A 21,322-nucleotide genomic window follows, 5' to 3' on the forward strand; every position below is an offset into this window, starting at 1 on the left:
CCATTATTACTAGTTATAAAATTGTGGTTTTAGGTGATTAAGGTGTGTGTGGAGGGGGGGGGGGCAGATCACCAGTGCACTGTTCATGATGAGCATCAACCACCTTCCTGTTTGAGTGATGTAACACAATTGTATACAACTTGTGACGTAGAAAATATCAAATGGAAGTATTTTTTTTTTAAATCCTTGAATGTTTGCTTTTGGCACACTTTTTCAACATGTGTCTCTTTCTGTTTGTAGAATAGTGAAGACCTGCTCGTGCGTGGAGGTGTCCATCCTCATCAACAGTCACTGGCAAATTCAAAGTATTCTCTGTAAAATGTCTTTCCTGGCACAGCCACGCAGAGGTGACACACCGATGCTTAGTTTTCCAGTTTGACCAAAAATGAAAAAATACCTTTTAAAAAAATCCCCCAAACGCCCTCATGGTGTTCATGAAGGAGCAACAGCTTGTTGTTACGGCCGCTGTGCTGCGCCAAGACATCTCCATGGTGAAAAAAGTCCTGGGGCAGATGGTGTGTTTGCCACAAATACGTCCCTGTCGCAGGTCTGTTGTCATTTTGCAATTGTGCGCTGACACTTTGATGACGTCCACAGTGGAAGTCACTGATGCCCAGCGAGCAGCACGGACACTTCCTCAAATCTGAGCTGCTCAGCCGGATCCACGCCACCAAGTACCCAGACTGGACCTGCAGAGTCAACTACGTGAGTCCCAGAGTCCTTTAGTTATGATACAGTGGAGCGATAAGAGTCAACAATAATTTCACAGATGTTTTTGTGTGCGAAGAGACAATGATTTGCAGACAGTTTTGGTCATTTTGACGTTTGCAGAGTTCTCTTACATGTTTCTAGCAATGAGGTGCTTGTAAGTATGTTGGCATCTGCATTTTAATTAGAATTGGGATTTTGATAAATATCGACAAACATGTTTGTGAATATGTAGTGACAAGAGATGTTGCAAATTTGTCTTGTCTAGCCTTGGGTTTTTACTCATTTTTTCAATTTTCTCAACAATAAATGAGGTCACTGTATTATCTTTGACTTTGCTTAATCTATTTGGTGCATGATTTTATAAGAGACAATGCTAGTCATGCGCAATTTATCCCAATGAAAATTTCTCCCTTCCAGGCTCAGTGCATCGCATGAGGCCATATCCCAGATATGACGTCATTGTGAGGTTGAGTGTGACTGTGGCTGATTCTTATCCTGACCACCTGTTGCATCTTAGTGTTTTCTGCAGAGGCATGCTTGAGAGGAGCAAGGAAACAAGCCGCAAAACATGCCCTTACAAAAAAAAGGATGACAACTTTCGAGAAGTGGAATTGTCTCTGGACCGTGTCATATTCCAGGATGTCAATGAAAACTCTCCCCCTGGTTTTGATTAACCTCAGAGGGGAGATGCTTTACATACTGGACCGACGCCTTCAAGCTCACAGCACTTCTGAGGGCAAGTCTGAAAAAGGTAAGATGAAAACTTGTCTCTTCCACTCATACAGTGCAAAAAACATTCTAAATCGAAACATTTGCTTGTACTTTTGAATGTTTAACAACTGTTTCCTATTTTTACTTTTTTTTGGGAACGCTGCAGAAGTGTAGTCTGAAAATGACAGAAAAAGAGGTACAGGCAGTATGCTAAAGCAGGTGCTCTCTAATCTTAGGTTGGGCGTCTATAAAATTATTAAGTGCAGACCTGCATGTAGACATGGAGTTCGCCAGAACTTCAAAGATTGCCACAGGAATCCTGCTCCACTCCATTTTCATATCATTGCTCCATGCCCAAGAAGGTTCAGGCAGTGCTGCAAAAACAATGGTAGCCACAAAAAATACAATATTGCTGTTTTGTGGACAATTTTAACATTTTCAGCTCTGGGTGTATTCACCTTTGTTGCCATTGGCTTAGACATAAATGGCTGTGTGTTGAGTTATTTTGACAGATCAGGAAATTTTCATTGTTGTACATACCGTACACTGACTACTTTACACTGTAGCTAAGTGTCATTTCTTTCACTGTTGAACCATTATTTACAAAAATGTGAAGCATGAACTCACTTTTGTGCCATAGTATTTGGGACGAGTCACTATATTTTGCTGTCGCTTCCCGTTGATAGTGATGAACGACGTTGTCAGGACCATGTTCAGTAAAGCCTTCATGGACAAACTTTTGAAACCTCAACTGCTATATTCGCACATGACAATGAAAGTTTTACTGACTTGCTTGGCGCACGTCTTGATCATGAAGCTGAACGCAGTCAGCATGGGGATGGTATCAATGACATGAGAAATCGTTCTCCGTATGGAGAACATACGTTCATGATTAAACATACTATTCAATGAATACCTCTATGAAAGTAAGTCAAAACTGACTGCGAGAACAAACCAGTAGCATAAAACTGGCAAAATTTCCCAGGTTGAACATATGTTCTGTCTGTTCTCAAACAGCTCTATAAGCTGATGATCATGGCTTTCAAGTATCAAGTCTTCCACTGTCCGCGCCCTCAGGACCTGCTGTTCATCTCATACAATCACGTCGACGCCATCAGGGAATTTGTGAAGGACAAAGTGGATGAAACTCAGATCATAAGATCATTGAGGTAGACCTGATCCACAATGCATGAACCCCGTGTTTATCACAAAAGTTTTGGTCACATGCTCACAATGGCTGACAACCCACAATCTACTGAGACCTCATACAGTATATAGGCAATTCGAACCTTAAAGATTGTCCAAAGCTGCCATTTTACAGTACATTCATGACATTTTTTTCACTACAGGGAAATCGTCTATGACTGCAGGTGAATTTCAGCTTCTCCGACAAACGCTGGTTACATTCTTGCAGGACACACATCCGTGTGAGTTCCTTGCTGTCTAAGTGAACGCTTTTGTCAGATGAAATAATCAGAGTCAGAGTCGTTTCTCCACTGCGCTTTCTCATTCAGGTGTCAGTTTTCCTCAAAAACAAAATCCAGAATCCCAATGGACGGTTCGCCCTGTCAACCACAGGCCCGGTGCCTCATGGAATGGATGTTCCTGGGATAATTCGGTGAGAAGATCATCGTTTTACAGAAGAATTTATGTTATTTATCCCAAACGACCATCACGTCTTTCAGGACATTTGACAATAAGGGGGCGAGAAATGCAGCAGAGCAGGTTCTCCTCAGGTGTTACAGCCTCCTCATAAAAGATGCATCAATCGGCGGCCTACATGGAGACAGAGTCATCAAACTGGGCGTGAACATGTCGTGCACCTAAAACCACGTTTTATTTTTATTTTTAAATCACGCTACATGTGTGGCTAACCCTTCTTTTCCTGTGTTTCTTCCAAATAAAGGTACAGTGTACATTTTGGAGGCAAATCATCCAAGGTTCCCACAGTGAAGGGAATCTGACAGTAAAACTCTACACACTGGTTTTGTTATCTTCAGTGCTTGAGGAATGTCAAATGTGATCACATTTAAAGCATATAAATGTAAATTCAAGGTAGCGCTACACCAAAAGCACAGTTTTGTATGTACCTTGTTGCTGAACAGCCTGGGAGATGCTGTTCAAATGCTGCTGGATGCTCGTGTTGTTGTCCCTTTATTTATTCATTTATGTATTTATTTTTTAATTTGTTTATTTATTTATTTTTTCATTTAGGAAAAGTGCGCTTGTCCCCAATTTTAAGAACAAAGGCGATGTTCAGAACTGTGGGAATTATAGAGGAATAAAGTTGATTAGCCACACAATGAAGTTATGGGAAAGAGTAGTGGTGGCTAGACTCAGGACAGAAGTAAGTTTCAGCGAGCAACAGTATGGTTTCATGCCTAGAAAGAGTACCACAGATGCATTATTTGTCTTGAGGATGCTCGTGGAAAAATACAGAGAAGGTCAGAAGGAGCTACATTGTATCTTTGTAGATCTACAAGAAAGCCTATGACAAAGAACCAAGAGAGGAACTGTGGTACTGCATGCGCAAGTCCGGTGTGTCGGAGAAATATGTTAGAATAGTACAGTACATGTATGAGGGCAGCAGAAAAGTGGTGACACGTGCTGTTGGTGTGTGAGAAGAATTTAAGGTAGAGGTGGGACTGCATCAGGGTTCCGCGCTGAGTCCCTTCCTGTTTGCGATAGTAATGGATAGGTGACAGACGAGGTTAGACTGGATTCCCCTTTGACCATGGTGTTTGCAGATGATATTGTGATCTGCAGTGAAAGCAGGGAGCAGGTGGAGGAACAATTAGAAAGATGGAGGTACGCACTGGAAAGGAGAGGAATGAAGATTAGCCGAAGTAAAACAATCCAGACCCACGGAGAGTGTGGTAAGGAAGTGAAGAAACGGGTCCAAGCGGGTTGGAACAGTTGGCGGGAGGTGTCTGGTGTTTTATGTGACAGAAAAGTATCCTCCAGGATGAAGGGCAACATTTATAAAACAGTGGTGACGCCGCCCATGATGTACGGATTAGAGACATTGGCGCTGAAGAAACAACAGGAAGCAGAACTTGAGGTAGCAGAAATGAAGATGTTGAGGTTCTCGCTCGGAGTGAGCAGGTTGGATAGAATTAGGAATGAGCTCATTAGAGGGACAGCCAAAGTTGGATGTTTTGGAGACAAGGTTAGAGAGAGCAGACTTCGATGGTTTGGACATGTTCAGAGGCGACAGAGTGAGTATATTGGTAGAAGGATGCTGAGGATGGAGCTCCCAGGCAAAAGAGCGAGAGGAAGATGAGGTTTATGGATGTGGTGAGGGAAGACATGAGGGCAGTTGGGGTTAGAGAGGAGGATGCACGAGATGGGCTTCAATGGAAAAAGATGACACGCTGTGGCGACCCCTAACGGGACAAGCCGAAAGAAAAAGAAGAAAGACTGCAGTGATACTCATGATTGCCTGATGCTGTTTAAAGTAACTAAACATCACGTAACTAAACGTAATGTAACTTAAAGTAACTAAACATAACGTAACTTAACACAAAGCATATAGCAAGTCATGATACCCACTACAGAAGCTGAGCTGCACTGCGTTTGTTCACAGAATATGGCTGTGGGTTGAGTGCCAGGTCGTCCCGTGAACATTCTTTGTGGGAACCCCAATAATTGCCTCAGCACACAATGGAACATAATTAGTCCTGCCTTTGATAAATATCATTTCTATTGTTCGTTACGAGGTGAAAAAATTGTGGCAAGCTTTCATATTGTGAGGGCCAGATAACTTTTTATAGTTATTGTGTTCCGCCATGACTGCTCATATTTTCTGTCATTGTGTATGTTTCTTTCAGCTTGTCCCTTTCAGGGTTTCCCCAGTGGATATGAACCCACAACCCTGATTAACCAAACCAGTGCTCTAACCACTGAGCTACGGGGCCTCACTCATAATTGTGTCACTCCAGTTCTAATTTCGGGATTTTTTCCATCAACTGTACAGTATGTAACAGTGATGAAAGTCCTCCGGATTTTTGTCTGATGTTCCTGTTGCAAATGTTTTGTGAGGATTAACAGCGAGATATGAATAGTTTAAGCAAAAATAACTTACAGAAAGCTTTTTGTAACATTAATGGAAACTCGAGGCTTGCAACAGAAATCAAATTATACAGCTATGATTAGTTTTTTTGTGTTTTGGATGCATGTTCCATGTGACCAATAATACTGTAGTCACTATGAAACTAGTAATTAAAAGTGGGTTAATAATTGTTCTGTTTTGTTTTTTGCCTGCAGGTCAGTGGTGCACCACAAATGGTGAGTGTGAGCTAACGTGCTATGATGCAAATAACACACATAAATATCATGTAATGTGGATGATGCCTTCTCATCTTCACACACTTCATGTTGTTGAATAACTGTGTCTTAATGTGTTTGTAGTTTTTTTTTTTTTTTGTGTAGCTTGTCTGGTGTTGTTCTCCATATGTGCACTGACACTTTGATGATGTCCACTATTGTAGGAATAATTGTGATCACAATTATCATACATTTGCTTCCAATAAATAAATGCTTTGCTCTGGCTGAGATAACGTGGCAGCCTCCTAGCAGGAGATAGCAAGAACAAAAACATCTAATCATCAGAAGTGTTAGAACTGCTGCCTGTTAAAGAAATGATGACCACACATGTATTCAGCAATCTTCCACACATGCACACGCACATGAACAAACATGTACACCTTGTTTCAAACTGTTTTGCTTGTTGTCTCCTTTTTGTAACATCCATGTAAATAAGGGGCGTCTTAAAACTAAATAAATAGAGGTGCCGAGGAGAGGATAATCAGAGAGTGCAGTGGTGAATTGTACGAGACAGTTCCTCTCCTCTCTCCTCGCGAGACTTGAACTGGTGTCTTTGCTTCCTTTTTTGTCCTGTTTAATGAATGTCTGATTGGTGAACCTGACATTTACTTGGTCCTTCGAGCCGGATCTCAAGATACCTGAGTTTTCCAGGGGCCGAGTCGACGTCCAGGCAAAGACCGTGGCCACAGCACTGGAGACCCTTTCCGGGACTGGGCCTCGACTTTGCGCCTGGAGGCTGAGGGTTGACGAGAAGCCGAAGGAAGTGAAGACATCTCTGGTGAGTAGGAAACTCCCACACTCATGAGGAATGAGTGAATGCGCGTCTGGGTGACTGCGGCAGAACCAAACCTCGAGAATACTAGTCAGTGAGTGGAGGTTCGCTACCTCATTTGAACAGGAAATTGAGTGACAACAGTTTGAGAATGCAGAGGTAAGAATTCTCCGCCACTTGTGGAAGAAGCTTGAGAATTACCTCAAACGGAACATAATTGTCACCCTGTTCAGGGGGAAGTCAGTATAGTCACCCTAGGTGAACCACTGACTCCAACAGGGGAAAAACAAATAGCAAAATAGTTGATAGCAAAATAGTTGAAACACAACATCTGAAAAAAATAATAATAATGATGATGTGTAAGGACTACAAGTTTGTAGAAAGCAAATGTCCTACTAAAACAAAACATCTAAATTTGTGGATAACACAATATGACTTTGCTGGCCAGCTCATCATACACACAAAAAATATATATAGTTAACCTGCAGGATAAAATAAGAGAAACACAAACACACACGCAAAAAAAAAGAAAAAAAAAAAGGCTGGACTCAATATGATGTGAAAACGGCCATAAAAGGTATCACATCTCATAAAGTTGATGTAACATAATTCAGGGAACGCAAGACTTGAGAAAATCTTACCACTTAAATGGTGTGGAAGTACAATAAATTTGGATGACAGCAAAGTACTTTCTCACAGCAGCAGGGAGTTTGAGGGTTAATATCGCACACCTCTGCTAGATTTAGAAAAAAAAAAAATTGTTCTGCTATTGGAAGAGCAAAATAAAATAACAATGAACCATTTGAAGAATATATAATTGGAATGACTTCATGTTTTAAAGCAAACAGAGGCATTCCCGCAGATCACACTCCAGGGAGTGTGTATCAAGGGCAATTAAAAAAAATGCTCTTCATGCTAATTCAAATAATCCTACGAAACAATGGATTGAAAAACATTGGGGTGACAAACCGACTGGCAGCCTGTAACATTACGTTAACCAAGCACTACACGCAGAAAGAGTGCTACAAAATAAAAAAGAGAAAGTTGAAGGAGAAATTTATAGCGCTTTATGCGAAATATTTAATAATTGTGGCCACAGATGAGGAAGAGAGCAGCCATCTCCCCATCAAAAATGTCACAACTAATGCTCCCAAAATGCAACGCTTTAATTTGCCCCGTACATTTTTTGGGAAGAGATGGCTTGCTGAAACTGGGACTGGGCTTAATTCCCTCTCTGACGGGAAAAATAGAAGTAAAAAAAAAAAGGAATTACTGGGAGGACAGTTAAATATCTTACAACATAGGAATCCAGGGCTCTATTATTACACCTTAGATATTCCAAACAAACCTCCCACAAGAACAGGAGATTTCTTGCTGCAAACAGCTCAAGACGTGATTGAACAACCACAAAATGACGTAGGAAGTGACTCATTGCACGTGACTATGTAGTATAAGATACTGTAAACTTATAACAACCCATACCAGAAAAAAATCACGATTATCTGTACTCAGATGGTATATCAGTTGTGGTGACAGGAACAAGACTGACTGACAAACTAAATGCACTACACAAGGAATGGACACCACCACACAGGTCATTACAACAGGAGTGGAAGAGTTTGGGACAATTTGTTTTGGTAGTACAAAATGTTCCTGATTGGACAGAAAAAGAACCAGATTTGGATTGGGACGACTGAACTGTACAGACAATATCTTATTGGACAGTCTTAAACAATCTGTTTGCACAGATCCAGAGATAACACCAATGCCATTAATTGATAACGAATGCAAAAAAAAATAAAAATAAGAAAGTTGGGGGATTCTGTGTATCCATTAACTTTGTTTGAAAAACAAAAAAAATGTTTTCTAATGGCGTCTCACTAGGAAATTTCACATGCATCAATTTAATAGGACTAGAAACAAATTGGGAATTTTATCAGCATTGATGTGTAAAGCCATTTTTGTGCCATTGTCATGGTGGTGCGGCAGTAACTGTCTTTTTAATTTTTTTACGCCGTATGCCTTTCCTGATGCAACCCTTCTGCATTTATTCGGAGAGAGAGCTGGAGCTAATCCCAGCTAACTTCGGGCAGCGGCAGACTACACCCCGAACTGGTCGCCAGCCAGTCGCAGTGCAGATGTCGACACCATCACTGAGCGGGAATCGATCTCACACTGCCTTCAGTTGAAATGTCCCTCTGAGGGACACCCGAATTACAACGTGGCCCTCAAGAGAAATGAGTTCGACATCCCTGCACTACACAAAAAAAAAAAAGTAACAAGTTACTGTGCTTTAATAACCTTATTACTACCATTTTTTTATTCATCCTATGTCTGTTTATGAATTAACATCTACTGTACATGCAGTTTTATCCGAACACTGGCATAAACTGAGCAAGAGCTGAATGACATGGACAAAATAGCAGAAAGAAACCTTACACACTGTAAAAGGTCATCTCAGCTGAGTCACCCAAGGGGAAAGGTGAGCAAAGACCAGCATACGGTGGGTGCAGATTTATAGTATCTGAAAATACCTGAAGGCTGGTGAAGATTTAAAAGACACTTGACTCATTTAGGGGTGACTTGGTCGACATGACTTCAAAATGGCTAAATAATACGATAGCATGTTGGGCTGCAACATTGATAGCCGGAATGATATTTTAGTTCATATGCTACTTTTGGACACCTGTAAAGCTGACAAAAATACATAACAACAGAACCAATAATTATACTCACTCAAATATGCTTACCTCACATAAGATAAAGAAGCGCAACCTCATTTCAAATAACATTGGTAAACAACTATGCAGGAGTCACCGAGGCATGAGAGGAGGACTCCAAGTGTGCCTCCCAGTGAATCAGTTCAGCACTTTTTCAATTCCTTGGCAGAGTCTAATTGCTGGGGATTCCATCTATGGGCTTATGCTAAAGGAAACCCCCACTTTCTTCTCACCATTTGCCAATTTAATGCTACCTTAAACCCAAATGACATACAAAAGAGTATGTATACTATGGAGGGAGTATTTTAAACGAAAAAGCCTGAGGAACATTTTTTCATTATTATGATTATCTTTTTTTACAAATAGGAAACAAAACTGGTTGTTATTAATGTAGAATGCAGCTAACAAGGTTAACTATAGTTACATCACATGCATGGGCCCTAGGCCACTAATGCGTGTCATTCCAACAGAAATCCCAACACAATGTACCCTGGAGGTAATGACTAAAACAACTCCTAACACCACTTGTCAGAAATGGAAAAGTGTTTTTCCAACAACTAAGGCAGTAAATGATAAACTGATATTTTCTACTAATGTTGCATTGGCTAATTTCTCCTGTGTTAGCTTTACAAGGACAGATTTTAAGGTGGGAAGTCTCAACAAAACATGGTGTCATGATATCCATCTGCAAACTGCCCCACTGCTCCCATGCAGCGATTTGTTGTGGTGGTGTGTTGGTCAAAAGTTGTATGACACACTGATAAATGCATCAGGAACGTGTGGACTGGTATCACTGCTCTTATCTGTGACTGTGTTTCCATCAAAAGCAGAGGATATACAATTGGCCAGATCCGTCTTTCGACCTCCCCTTGGGTTCTCCGTAAGGCGAAGGTCCTCTTGGAAAGATGGAGATCTGACATACATTGATGCAAATGGCATCCCAACGGCATACCAGATGAGTATAAGTTCGTCAACGAGATTGCTGCAGGATGGGAATCTATCTTGTTATGGATAACCCAGAAAAAAAATGTTGACAGAATCAACTGCATACATTACAATGTACAGAAACTAGGTAATTATACGGAAGCAGGCTTTATTGCCATAAGGGAACAACCAGCTGCAACCTCACTCGTGACACATAGCGGTCGACATGCTCCTGGTCGAGAAGGGTGGTGACCGATCAATGTTCGGTGACCAGTGTTGTTTATTCCAAATATAGCACCTGATGGGTCATGCACAAGGGCCATTCAAGGCCTCCGCACCCTGAACCACTAGATGAAGGCGCACTCTGGTGTAAATACATCAGCCAGGTCTGAGTGGTGGAAAAAAAAAAAAAAAAAAACTTTGGCAAATCTAAAAATTTGGTGTTCTCTGTCCTAGTTTCTATAGCTGTTTGCGGCTATTCTTGCATTGTGTGGATGTTGTTGTATTCCCTGCATGAAGGCATCACTTAACTAACTTATAACCACTGCTATTGCCCCGACAAATTCAAAATTGGCACATATATATCCATTATTGGCACAACAGAGTAAAGACAGTGATATTGTTGACCACGATGATGACGTAATGACTTCTCTTCCAGACCTGTTCTCTGATCCAGAAGATTACAAGTAATTAGTGCTATATTTTCCTCCGACTGTAAGCCGAAAGGGTGATCTATTAGATGATTTAAGGATTTGAGCAAATGTAGGATAAACAGAAGGATAATGTAGAAATAATTGTAAATAGTATTAAGTAACATGCTTCTGCCTGTAATGAAGAAATGCTTTGCTCTGCTCCAATTCAGTTACTGTTTCTGCCTGCAATGAAGAAATGCTTTGCATGGACCTGGCCTCGGGCTTATTCGACCACCTTGAGGCACTGGAGGCTGAGGAAGCTGGCGCGGGTGGCCACTAGACAATGAAATTTCCAACACATTTTCAAAATAAACCTATATTTTTTCATCAATTGCTTCATCTTTCTTTTCATTTCTCTCTCACTGAATGTTTTCACAAGTGTATTTTCTTCATTCTATTTTGTGTGCGTTTCCTCAAACTTGCAATGCAAATGCCATCTGAATAAAAGTAGGTTTACTACAAAAACAAACACACTTTTTTTCTTCTGTCCCAAATAATGTTGTCATTCTGTAAAGTAATTAGTGGTATTGGGTGATTACTTTTAACACGTGAGGCACACTGACACTGTGGGCCACTCCAAGACAAGTTGTTTTCCTTCCCACAGCATCAGACCTTATCCAACTTGCGGCCATGGCAGACTAGCAACTCGCAGCTTTCCAGATCTGGTGGAAACTTTAGGGGAAGCGTCCTGACAGCCCAGCTCGTGAATTTTTTGTGTGTCTTCGCGGTGCTACGTGGCGAAATCCAACTGCCCCACTTGAGAAAGATAAAAAAAAAAAAAAATCTCTTGAGCCATGCAGCATAAATCCAGCCATTTCGTTTTTTACCACCTTGGAACACCCTCCCTGGTCATGCCAAAAAATCTGGTATCTCAAGTCATCTTTTTCCATTGAAATGAATAGAAATCTATACCAAAACATGCAGGATTAAAATGGAATAGATCTCATATTGTTAAAAATGGAGAGTAATCCCCACTTTTAGAACGTACAGAATTAAAAAGTTGCAGCTCACATTTTTAAGGCACACCATGCAGCATTTTAGAAACTGAGTGCGAACGCGAACAGGTTAAACCACCCACCCATCCATTTTCTGCTTATCCTCACAAGGGTTGCGGGAGTGCTGGAGCCTATCCCAGCTGTCATCGGACAAAAGGCAGAGTATACCCCAACTGGTTGCCAGCCAATCGCAGGGTATATGGAGACAAACAGCCACACTCACAATCAGACCTAGGGGCAATTTAGAGTGTCTAATTAATGTTGCATGTGTTTGGGATGTAGGAGGAAACCGGAGTGCCCAGAGAAACCCCACGCAGGCACAAGGAGAACATGCAAGGAGAACATGCAAACTCCACACAGGTGGGGCAGATCAGACAGATCACGCAAGTTTCCACTTAGATTGTTCAATAAGTTGTAAAAAGGGAAAAAATACTGTCCCTGTTGTCTGATTTATTGTTTGAATTAGTGGAAAAAAATGAAGTTTTATACATTCCTTACTTGCTTCGGGCTGACATCATATGTCAGGCAAGTTCTCCTCATTTAAATGCCATAAATCCATCCGTGGATATACACGCCTCTGATAGAAAGTCTTACTACCCTGCTCCAAAAAAATCTTTCATTTTCAGAAATAAAATGCACTGGCGGCACGGTGGGGCTGCTGTTGGCCTCACTGATTTGAGATCCAATCCCAGCCCGCCTGTGTGGAGTTTGCATGTTCTCCAGATAACTGTGTGGGTTTTCTCCTCCCACATTCCAAAAATATGCAACATTAATTGGACACTCCATATTGCTCCGAGGTGTGAATGTGAGTGCGACTGTTGTCTGTCTCCACGTGCCCTGCGATTGACAAGCAACCAGTTCAAGGTTTAACCCGCCTCCTGCCCGTTGACAGCTGGGATTGGCTACAGCACTCCCGCAACCCCTGTAAGGATATGCGACTAAGAAAATGGCTGGATGGATAAATTGCCCTTCATTCAGCAATGAAAGAGAATTAACTTGTCCGGAGAACCGAACTGCTGACCACCTGCAAGGCCGAAACATCAGATCTCATCTTGGGTGGATCTGTGGCGACATCTAGTGTTAAAATGAAGACATTGTAGACTATGGACTTGTGTAGATTGTGGACTTGGAGAAGGCAACTGTGTCCCTCGAGGAGTCCTGTCGGGGTTTCTTCGGGAATATGGGGTACCGAACCTCCTAATACAAGCTGTTTGGTCCCTGTCCGACCACTGTCAGAGTTTTGTCCGCATTGCCAGCAATAAGTCAGACTTGTTACCGGTGAGAGTTGGACTCCGGCAAGGCTGCCCTTTGTCACCGATTTTATTCATAACTTTTATGGACAGAATTACTCAGCGCAGCCGAGGTGTAGAGGGTGTTCGGTTTGGTGGCCTCAGCATCATATCCCTGCACTTGATGCACAGATGATGTGGTTCTGTTGGCTTCATCAAGCCGTGATCTCCAGCTCTCACTGGAGCGATTCGCAGCCGAATGTGAAGCGGCTGGGATGAGAATCAGCATCTCCAAATCTGAGACTATGGTCCTCAGTCGGAAATGAGTGGCGTGCCCTCTCCAGGTAGGGGATGAGATCCTTCCCCAAGTGGAGGAGTTCAAGTATCTTGGGGTCTTGTTCACAAGTGAGGGAGGAATGCAGCGGGAGATCAACAGATGGATCAGTGCAGCGTCTGCAGTGATGCGGATTTTGTATCGGTCCGTTGTGGTAAAGAGGGAGCTAAGTCGAAAGGCGAACCTCTCAAATTACCATTCAATCTACCTTCCTACCCTTACCTATGGGCACGAGCTGGGCTGTGACCGAAAGAACAAAAGCCCAGATACAAGCGACCGAAATGAGTTTCCTTCGCAGGGTGTCCAGGCTCTCCCTTAGAGATAGGATGAGAAGCTCGGTCATCCAAGAGTGGCTCAGTGTCGAGGCGCTACTCCTCCACATTGGGAGGAGCCAGATGAGGTGGCTGGGGCATCTGATTCGGATGTCTCCTGGACGCCTCCCTGGTGAAGTGTTCCGGGCATGTCCCACCGGAAAGAGACCCCGAGGACGACGCAGGACACGCTGAAGAGACTATGTCTCTCGGCTGGCTTGAGAAAGCCTGGGGATCCCTCCGGAAGAGCTGGAAGAAATGGCTGGGGAAAGGGAAGTCTGGGTTTCCCTACTGAAGTTTCTTCCCCCGCGACCCAAGCCGGAAAAGGGTTAGATAATGGATGGATGAATGTAGATATTTAAAGTCATAATAGTTATTATTGCATATATACTCCACAAAAAAGTGGATTCTATCTTAACGCAGATGAAAAACTCATAATATAAACATTCAAAGTATTTTTTTAAACATAGGTGGTGTTAGGAACTTGAATTAGAGCCAGGAATATCCACAGTTGGGATGGAATTGTGACATTTTAATGAGGAAAGTGGATCTGATATTGCTGATGTCAACCTGAAGCCTCAACTTTAAAATTTTTCGCAGTTTGTATTTTTTCACAGATCTTTACAATTGCTCAGACTACACCTTAACCGTTCAAACCTGTTTCACCACAAACTTAGCATTATATAACCATTGCAAAGAAAGAATTTTGCACTAGTGACAAATCAATTAGTAGTCTCATGACTCACATCTCAGAACTGACAGATGTTTTCAGAATTATCTTTATTTGCAGAATATTTTCAGACTTGAGTTTTTGAGTTTCATGATAGTAACAGTGAAGTTCAACTCAAGATCGGCAATCAAACCAGAAAGGACGACACGTGTCCACACACAGTCTGATATCAGGCTTCGCAGTTCAATCAAAGTGAGTTGGGACAACAACTTTAGACTAACAAATACTGCCCACAGTAACTCGAGGGTTAGAGTGCATCCTTGTGCAACCAGATTTATTTTATTAAACTGAGGTCAAGGATTTCCAGCTGCTCCACCATGCCGTCAACTTGAGTCATATTATTCTTCATTAAATGTAGTCTTCAAATACATTTTTGGCATCTCTCGCCACCCCTCCATTTCCTGAATCAGTCACTCAGATTTTTATGCAGCGGTAATTGCAAATATAAAAAGGCAGCCAACTGAATACTTGACAAATCTTGAAAACCTGGCCTAAACACAGGAAATGTACTGCCATTTATTGAGCAATTGCGCCAATTTCACAATATGTTTAAATGTAATACTTCTGTGAGATGAATTGTACTAATTTGTGTTTATAAAAAAAAAAAAAAAAACGATAACACAACACTAAGAATGTCACCGAACGTCTTTTTTCCAAGCTAAATATCTCTCTTGTTTCGACTCGAGCAAGTTTTTAGTACACTCATTTTTAGATTGGGTCTCCTCAAATGGCGTCCACATCGCAAGCCCATGCGAGGAGACTCACCATATTGTGAACTCGCCAGAAGGTAAAAAGATGCCTTTTTTCTAACCCTATTTCCCTCTGAGTGTACAGGACAAAATGTCGGTCATAGCCATCATCAGTTAGCTAGCTCCCTCGTTAGCTCCACCATTGCTTCTCCTCAACGATTGACGAATGACGTCACCCAGAGCGCCTCTTCACCGTGAGATGTGATGGTGAGTGTAACCGAACTTTGATAGTAAAGTTATGATGAAAGTCGATTCATACATTAATCTAAAATCTGCACATAGAGAATCTTAGAACATGCCATCAACAACATAGTTTAAGTCTTTACACATATATTTGTTTCTATGTCTTTTTCGTTCTTTAATAAATCCACAAGGTGCTCATGTTACACCTGCATTTGCTCTTTGGGCGGAGCTCTCATTTTTGAACGTTTTTGATTTGGATAAAAAGACAGAGACATTTCATGTAAAATGTTAAATCCTGAAAACCTTGTACATTTCAGGTAATTTATTTGGATAAAAATGCATCGGAAAGGAGGGGAACTTATTTTTGATTCCACGCATACGCTTAGTTGTTAGAGGAAACAGTTGATTGAAACACTTCAAGGAGCCGAGTTCGCCTGTACTGTACTCAGAAGATAAAAACAATTTTTTTTATAACATTATGAAACTCTATTCCTTTGGGGTAATGAGGTAAATATTTTTAGATCTGCTTTAATAAATCTTTCGTTTACAGCCTCCACATTTGTGTGCTACTTGAGTTATATGCCAGTATTTTCCTAGTTCTGACGGCATTGTTAGAGCAATGATTGGACATGTAAAGCCATATTGGCAACATTAGAACAATTTTAATCTAGATTGAACTCGAAAAGAATAAAATTGGGTTTAAAAGATCCAATAATAAAATAATGGTTTTTCTTATTTTGCTTGTGAGTCATTATAGTTACTCGTGATTACTAGATATAAAATTGAAATTTTAGTTTGTTAAAGTGTGTGTGCATGTGTGCGTGTAAGCGTGCGTGTGTGCGCGTGTGTGGCAGACCTCCAGTGCACCATCAATCACCTTCCTGTTGGTGTGATGGAACACAATTGTATACAACTTCTGACAAAATATCAAATGTAAATAATTTATTGAAAATGTTTGAATGTTTGGTTTTGGCACACTTTTTCAACATGTGTCTCTTAATGTCTGTAGATTAGTGAAGACCTTCTACGAGCTGGTGCCTGGATGTGTCCATCCTCATCAACAGTCGCTGGCAAATTCAAAGTATTCTCTGTAAAATGTCTTTCCTGGCACAGGCACACAGAGGTGACACACCGATGCTTTGTTTTCCTGTTAGACCAAAAATGAAAAAAATACCTTTTATAAAGAAGCCCCCCAAACGCCCTCATGGTGTCCATGAAGGAGCAACAGCTTGTTGTCAGGGCCGCTGTGCTGCGCCAAGACATCTCCATGGTCAAAAAAGTCCTGGGGCAGATGGTGTGTTTGCCACAAATACTTGCTCGTCCCTTGTCTGTTTGCAATTGTGCGCTGACACTTTGATGATGTCCACAGTGGAAGTCACTGATGCCCAGCGAGCAGCACGGACACTTCCTCAAATCTGAGCTGCTCAGCCGGATCCACGCCACCAAGTACCCAGACTGGACCTGCAGAGTCAACTTCGTGAGTCCCAGAGTCCTTTAGTTATGATACAGTGGAGCGATAAGAGTCAACAATGATTTACCATCTCCCTACAGGCTCATTGGATCGCATGAGGCCATATCCCGGATATGACGTCATTGTGCACCGGCCAGTGAGCTGGAGCGTGACTGTGGCTGATCCTTATCCTGACCACCTGTTGCATCTTAGTGTTTTCTGCAGAGGCATGCTTAGAGAAGAGCAAGGAAACAATCCACAAAACGTGCCCTGACAAAAAAAAAAAAAATGATGATGGCAATTCTAACGTTCAAGAAGTTAAATTGTCTCTAGACCGTATTCCAGGATGTCAATGAAAACTCTCCCCTTGGTTTTGATTAACCTCGGAGGGGAGATGCTTTACATACTGGACCAACGCCTGCAAGCTCACAGCACTTCTGAGGGCAAGTCTGAAAAAGGTAAGTTGAAAACTTGCCTCTGCCACTCATACAGTGCAAAAAACATTTTAAATAGAAACATTTGCTTGTACTTTTGAATGTTTAACAAATGTTTCCTATTTTTGTTTTTTTGGGGGGGGGCGTTGCAGAAGTATGGTCTGAAAATGACAGAAAAAGAGGTACAGGCTAAGGGTGTATTCACTTTTGTTGCAATTGTCTTAGACATAAATGCCTGTGTGTTGAGCTATATGGACGCATCGGGAAATTTTCATTGTTGTACATACTGTACACTGACAACTTTACACTGTAGCTAAGTGTCATTTCTTTCACTGTTGTACCATTATTTACAAAAATGTGAAGCATGAACTCACTTTTGTGCCATAGTATATGGGACCAATCACTATATTTTTCTGTCGCTTCCCGTTGACAGTGATGAACGACATTGTCGGGACCATGTTCAGTAAAGCCTTCATGGACGAACTTTTGAAACCTCAACTGCTATATTCGCACAGGACAATGAAAGTCGTACTGACTCGCTTGGCGCACGTCTCGATCATGAAGCTGAACACAGTCAGCATGGAGAAGGTAACAATGACATGAGAAATCGTTCTCCGTATGGAAAACATAGGCTAATGATGAACATACTATTCAATGAATGCTTCTAAGAAAGTAAGTCAAAACTGACCGTGAGAACGAACCAGCAACAGAAAATTGGCAAAATCGCGCCCATTACCCAGATTGAACATATTGTATGTTCTGTCTGTTCTCAAACAGCTCTACGAGCTGATGATCATGGCCTTCAAGTATCAAGTCTTCCACTGTCCACGCCCTAAGGACCTGCTGCTCATCTCATACAATCACATTGACACCATTAGGGAATTCGTGAAGGACACTCCAGCCGTTGTGAACAAAGTGGATGAAACTCATAGGAAGCTCATTGAGGTAGACCTGATCCAGAATACATGAACCCCGTGTTCATCACAAAAGTTTTGGTCACTGGTTCACAGTGGCTCACAACCCACAATCTAATGCAGGGATGCTTAATGCATTGATCGCGATGCAGTCTTGGTCAATCGTGTGGCAAAAAAAGCCCATCAACCAATGGTCCCTCTAAACTGCGTGCGTGCCCAATTGTGCACTGCTGACGCAGTCTCTTCGCAGATATTCTGCATTGCGCACAGAAAAAATGAAATGCAAATTGAAAGTATAACATACAGCTATTCAATTTCTGGCATTTTTCATTGTGATTCAATGAGTGAGGGATGACTGGTTGCTACATCCAATGGCACAATTCACGTACATACTGTAAAAAATGAAAAGACGCCACTAGTTTCTTTTAGGCAGCACACGGCACTTTCTCTAACAACAACTGCTGCTCCGCCGTCGTCTCTTTTCCTAGTTTAACTTACACCCGCCCATCCCCCCTTTTCAAGACGTATACTCACAATTAGAAGTGTTACAGTACTTATGCAGCCCATCAATATGTTTTATAGTGGATGAGATTTTCTCTTTTCCGAGTGGGAAATTTCTGGTCTGAAGCCAAAGTAGAAAGTGCAGGATGAGATGGTGTGTAATTTTAAAATTCTAACTTGGCACAGCCTGATCCAGGATGAAAGCACAGACAATACAACGCACAAAAAGCTAAGTCTGTATTTTAAATATAGGAGGCAAGATAACATTAACCTTAAAAGGGTTTGGGAGCATTATCATCATCATCAATCTCCCCCACACCTCCCACCCCGTTGTCCGAAGCTCCCGAGAGGCTGGCTGCTTGAAAAGTAGATTTGAGGTAAAAAAGTCTGGCCACCCCTGATCTAATGAGACGTTATATAACATATATTTAAAGACATCTTAATCTAATAAAACATTTTTAAGTATTCCTCAGTGTCTGTTCTCACAGTTTTGCAAATAAGTGACAGTGTGCTTGTCTTATGCTCTTAATATTGTCACTCCCAGTTAATATATACTGTAAAAGTGGAGCATAAAACAAAAGAATTGCACAAGAAATTGTTTGACCAAACCGTATAATTTCACCAACTGAAAGGACACTGGCTAAATGTTATCATATAATCTTGAGTGATATTCTTTTTGAGTGACATATAGGCAATTATCAATATAAAGTATGTCTATAGCTGCCATTTTACAGTACATTCATGGCAAATTTGTTTTCACTGCAGGTATACTCGTCTATGACTTCCAACTTCTCCGACAAACGCTACTTACATTCTTTAGCAGGACACACACATCCGGGTGAGTTCCTTGCTTTCTAAGTGAGCGCTGATGTTAGATGAAATAAAAACACGGCGTCATTTCTCCACTGCGCTTTCTCATTCAGGTGTCAGTTTTCCTCAAAAACGAAATCCAGAATCCCAATGGACGGTTCGCCCTGTCAACCACAGGCCCGGTGACTCATGGAATGGATGTTCCCGGGATAATTCGGTGAGAGCATATCATTTTACAGAAGAATTTGTTATTTATCCCAAACGACCGTCATGTCTTTCAGGATATTTGACAATAAGGGGCGAGAAATGCAGCAGAGCAGGTTCTCCTCGGGTGTTACAGCCTCCCCATAAAAGGTGCATCATTCGGCCTACACGGAGACAGAGTCATCAAACTGGGCGTGAACATGTCGTGCACCTAAAACCATTTTTTATTTTAACTTTTAAACGACGCTACATGTGTGGCTAACCCTTCTTTTCCTGTGTTTCTTCCAAATAAAGGTACAGTGTACATTTTGGAGGCGAATCATCCAAGGTTCCCTCAGTGAAGGTAATTTGACAGGAAAACTGTACACACTGGTTATGTCGTCTTCAGTACATGAGGAATGTCAAATGTTATAACATTTAAAGCATATAAAGGGAAATGCCAAACATTTAAAGCACATAAAGGGTACGCCAAAAAGCACAGTTTAGTACGTACCTTTTTTTTTTTGTACTGCGGTGATATTCATGATTGCTTGATGCTGTTTAAAATAAGTAAAGAAGTTTAACTAAGAGCCAAACCATATAGCAAGTCACGGCACCTGCTACAGATGCCGAGCTGCACTCCGTTTGTTCACAGAATATGCGTGTTGGTTGAGTGCCAGGTAGTTCCATGAACATTCTTTGTGGGAACCCTAATAATCGCCTCATCTCACAATGGAACATAATTACTCCTGCCATTGATAAATATCATTTCTATCATTAGTTATGGGGGAAAAATATCAAAGGACAAATTGTGGCAAGCTTTCATATATGGGCCTTAAATCTGCATGCAGCATACTCTTTGGACACGACTTTCTGCTACAGTATAACCACTACAACCTTTTATCTCCACCATGCCACAGACTGAAACCTCTCCCAACCCACTTGCTAAAGAAGAGCTCAACCTCCTGGCCCGTCTGATGGGCACTGTTGAGCTTGAGGATGTCTCCGCCTATCAAACCGGCTTTCATATCAACCTGTTAAATTTGGACCAAGAGGAGGAGGAGGAGGAGGGGTAAACGTTTTAGTTCTTATCTGGCATCTTTACCATGATGTGGGTGTTTAATTTGTAACTTATTTTGTTAAATAGAGGAGCTTCAGGTGGCCCCAAGGAGTCATTTGGAGTGATAAATATACAAGCCCTGCAGGTAATCGCATGCATCCATCGCGTGTTTCTGTACATCCGGCATGACAGAAATGTTTAATATTTCAGGATGAACATTCAGCAACTCAGCTGGCTCAAATCACCGGCCTTTTTGCAGAATGTGAGGAGATGCCAGAGGATGTGAACAGCAACAAAGGAGATGACCTGCTGGCCATGATGGATGACCTCTGACTTTTGTGATATGTTAATATTCAAATCGTGTCTTCAAACCACTTTTCACTCTCCTGCAGTTTATCTCCTCTAAATAAAATTTTAAAGATTATTCTAAAAAAGTTTGAATTCATTTATCGCCATTATTGATACACAGAATCAAATATGAATTGGCGATTATTGCTCTTTTAGAAAATAATAGTCCCAAAGAACAAATCTTTTACAACAGAACCTCAGCTTGGAAAATGGATAGAAGTGCAATTCCAATTGA

General features: G+C 41.5%; 1 long non-coding RNA gene and 1 pseudogene across 1 annotated transcript; both read left to right on the forward strand.

The window, feature by feature from the left end:
- The first annotated feature begins 1,468 nt into the window (after positions 1–1,468).
- LOC133504041 (protein OSCP1-like) lies at positions 1,469–21,125 on the forward strand (annotated as a pseudogene).
- LOC133504562 (uncharacterized) lies at positions 2,355–5,682 on the forward strand. The gene is made up of 3 exons (XR_009796072.1): positions 2,355–2,591; positions 2,772–2,849; positions 2,937–5,682. It is a non-coding gene; the product is annotated as an uncharacterized LOC133504562 (long non-coding RNA).
- Positions 21,126–21,322: the final 197 nt, after the last annotated feature.

The sequence above is a fragment of the Syngnathoides biaculeatus genome, chromosome 1 (genome assembly GCF_019802595.1).
Source record: "Syngnathoides biaculeatus isolate LvHL_M chromosome 1, ASM1980259v1, whole genome shotgun sequence".
NCBI lineage: Eukaryota > Metazoa > Chordata > Actinopteri > Syngnathiformes > Syngnathidae > Syngnathoides > Syngnathoides biaculeatus.